Consider the following 4,093-nt stretch of genomic DNA (forward strand, 5'->3'; position numbering starts at 1 on the left):
AGGGATATGCAGGCTGCTTCCCGGAGTTGCACAGAGCCAGGGGAGTGAGGGAGACTGCCTTAGCCCCACTGCACCGCTGACCAGACTTTTAATGGCCTGTTCAGCACCTGTTGAAAATCACATGCCTGGCAACCCTACACCCCACCCCATAAAAGGGCAGTAGGCAGGTCCTCTGAGCTGCCTAGAGCGGCTGTGTGGGAAGCAACCACTCCGGGCCCAGCAGGCTAGTATAAGAAGAGCTGCAGGGCCAGAGTGAGTTCAGTTCCTTGCTAGAGCTAGAGGAGTGTGAATGTGTGTGGCTGGCTGAGGGAACTGCAGGACCTTGGATGAGGTAGTGCTGCCGGAAGCCAGGGAGAGCGAGAAGGAGCCCTGAGCTGGTTGTGGGGTCTCCATCAGGACAAGGCCCTGAGGAAAGGGTGAAGACAGCGCAGGGCCATGGGGAATTAGAGCAGCAGTGTGACTTAGATAAAGGGACACAGCAGACAGCTGCTATCTACAGGGTCCCTGGGCTGGGACCTAGAGTAGTGGGTGGGCCTGGGTCCCCCTCCCAACCCCTATTAGCCACTGGGGGAAGTGGCCTGGACATTGAGGTGCCCCCCGAGTGTGAAACTGAACTGCAGTGTCCCAGCTAGAGAGTTGTGGTCGGAAAGGCCCTAAGAGGGCAAGGCCTTTGTCACCTGGGAGGGAGCCCTGGGCACTGCTCTATCCCAGAGCAGGGCCAACTTGTGGGATACATTACAGGGGGCACTGAGAGAGACTCCAGATGGACTTGTACCCCGGAAGGGGTTTTGCTTCTCTTTCATCACACAGACTGTGTGTGACTTGGCCAGAGGGCTGAGTCACCAAAGATGCACCACAGAGAGAGCGAGAGCAGGCACACACACTTGGCCAAGAGGGTGCTCATGAGAGGTGAGTGCACCCTGTTACAGTAATATATGTAAATTATTATGTATTCCTTATTTGTATTGCACTAGTGCCTACAGGCCTCAGCCCCACTGTATTAAGTGCAGTGTGTACACACACAAAAACAGCTCCTGCCCCAAAGAGCTCACAATATAAATCTAAGTTGAGACAACTGGAAGACACAACAGACAGAGAGGGAATTGCCAGGTAACCATGAGGTTATTGTGCTGTACGTAAGAAGGGCTCCTCTGCCTGGCTTTTTCTGGTATTCAGAAGTGCCCTCCTGAGCTATTAGCAGGAGACCCCAAGTACCACCAGTGTATGCAAGCAGAGCTTGGTATCACCCAAACAAAAAGTGAAAGTACTTAAAGTGCCAGAAAAAGATGGGGAGACCTTATAGATACATTGAAAAAAATCCTACATAGGACTTCCTGGTTGTTACTGTTCCACACATCAAAGCCAGTTGGAAATTCATTACAACAGTGAATATAGAATTTAGGTTCTCCTCCTCCAAAGGCACAGATCCACAGATTACTGGTGTTCTGCATTTTGTGTACTCAGGTACACCTGTGCAAAATGGGTGTAAAATGTTTCCTTTCTGATTTGATAGTGGTTTACAGCTCCTTTGCACTAATGTAAATAACTACATAAGGCTCTGCTGCCTTGGCTTTGAGTAGTACAGGGCCTGTGACACAGTGGTTAGGGTGACCAGATGTCCTGATTTTGGGGTCTTTTTTTTTATATAGGCTCCTATTACCCCGCACCCCCTGTCCCGATTTTTCACATTTGCTGTCTGGTCACCCTAACAGTGGTACACTGGCCAATTAATTACAATATTATTAAGAAAAGGGTTTTATTTTAAATGAAAGTGCACCCACACAAAATCTCCCCCCCCACACACACACGCAAAATAGTGACAATGGAGCAGTCTGCTGGCCATTCTATTACATCAGATAATGTCCCTTTAAAAAAAAAAAAGGGCGGGGGGGGTAGAATGTTCTGCCAATTGAGCAACCAGGATCTAACTGACAGTCTGGTGTGCTTTAGAAATAGATCGAAACTGTACATCCTATGGCCGAAAGGCTATTCAATTACATTGGCTTGCCATTTTTGAAAGTCAAGGACATTACTACATGCAACTTGACAAATAATCAGCAATTCTTTCTACCAATGCTATCCTGAACAAAAAACTAGACAAGAATTTGCTAAGGGCCCACTAGCAATTGTTGAGTGGTAACACACACAGTTTCCCACATGTTTATGTAGAAACTTAGATTGATCTGACAGTTTTACACCCAGAGGCATGATACACAGTAATTAAAATTAAAAATGCGTTGACAGCCTAAACAAATGTTTTATATAAATTTAGAAAGCTGTAAAAAGGCACTCTACCCAAAAATAAAGATCTATAGCTAAATCAGAGCATTACAAACGGAGAACATTTTAATACAAGCATGTTTATGGGTAGCAGCTCTGAAATACAGGCTCAGGTTCTGCCTGGGGTAAGAGTTACATTCAAAATTATAGCAGAGAGGAGCTGTGAAAGCTTGGGGGTCTGGAGAAGAGAAAATCTGCTTGTCTAGAAAGTGTTAATGGGGAAGGGATGATTCCCTTCTGAGGGGAGGGGGCCAGGGGAATCCTGGTCTTCTCTACCAGTGAACCTGAAATTTTCCAAAGAAAGATGGCATGTTAAGGAACACAAATGGAGTTGTAGTTTGCACGGACAATATTCAGATATCTGGATTTTTGATGGAAGAACACACCAAAACCCTCAAAGAAGTCCTACGCCTAATCAGTCAGTCTAGACTGAAGCTAAACAAGGGGAAAATGCATTTTCCCATTTACCCATTGAGCCATTTGGGGACAGACAATAAACAAATATGGAATCAGTCCTAGCCCTGAGAAAGTACAAGCAATGTGAGAATTGAATGTACAAACTATGGTTAAAAGAGAAATAAAGATATAATGCTTTCTAGTAATTAAAACAACAAACTAGACTTAGTTCAAGGAGAAATTCTTACCACATGCTCCCAGCAACAGAGCTGACCAAACTTCAAGTCAGGATCTCCCCCAAAATCAAATGGCTGCTTCCTTTGTCATCTTAGGTGAAAGAGCGAGAGATAGAGGAATGGATGGGGAGCTTGAGGTGTTTTTTGCCCTGCACTTTATAGTCCAGTCCCCTGAAATGCATTTTCCTGAGGCTTACCCTAAATAAAGTTCATTTCCATTGTGAGGACGGAGACAGCTTGTGGTGAAAGAGGTACCATGCTGTTTGCTAAAATGCAGATCAGTTTGTTTTTGGCCCCCTTCTTTGTCAAAGAATGGACACTTGACAGGTGATTGTCCATCAGCTTTGATATCTGGCTGGAGGTGTCAGCTTGTCCTTTGTCTTTGCAAAACAGGTTTTTCCACTCTCTAGACTTGTCTAGTAGCCCAATTTCAGTCAGAGTTTCAGCTTATATTTATAACTTTACATACAATGTTGCTACATACATTTCACCATATTATTCACCAGTGAGTTATTTGTTTTCAAATGATATCTCACAAAACATACTTTATTCAAAGAGTATTGCAACAGTGTAGAGTGTTAATACAGGGGTAACTTCAGTCACAAATACCCACAGTTATTTTTCAATGGGTTTATGGGGGTCAGGGGGGTATACTGTTGACTACCAAATCCTGGAGCTCTGCCCCATCACTTCCTGAACCCCGCCCAGCCATGCCCTATTGTGCACACAATACTGAGCTTTAAAAGTGAAGAGATCCTGCGTAAGGGCTTCCAAGAACTCCAGTCTCCAGCAAAAATCAAGTAACTTCTGTTGGCATCTTTAAAGGGGGGAAATTGTATTGTGATCCTCAATTGTTCTGCTGTTTGTAGTGTCCCTCATGGTAGAGAAGAGACAGGTCTCACTTGTAATCGTAGAAATGTAGGGCTGGAAGGGACTCTGAGAGGTCATCTAGTCTAGTCCAGCCCAACTGTGCTGAGATAGGATTAAGTATACCTAGACCATCCCTGGCAGGTGTGTCTGTAACCTGTTCTTAAAAACCTCCCAGGATGGGGATTCCGCAATCTCCCATGGTAACTTATTCCAGTATCTAACTATCCTTATATAGACAATTTTTCCTATTACCTAACATAAGTCTCCCTGCAAGATTGAGCCATTTACTTATTGTCCTACCTTCAGTGGAC

The sequence above is a fragment of the Natator depressus genome, chromosome 5, assembly GCF_965152275.1.
Source record: "Natator depressus isolate rNatDep1 chromosome 5, rNatDep2.hap1, whole genome shotgun sequence".
Classification (NCBI taxonomy): Eukaryota; Metazoa; Chordata; order Testudines; family Cheloniidae; genus Natator; species Natator depressus.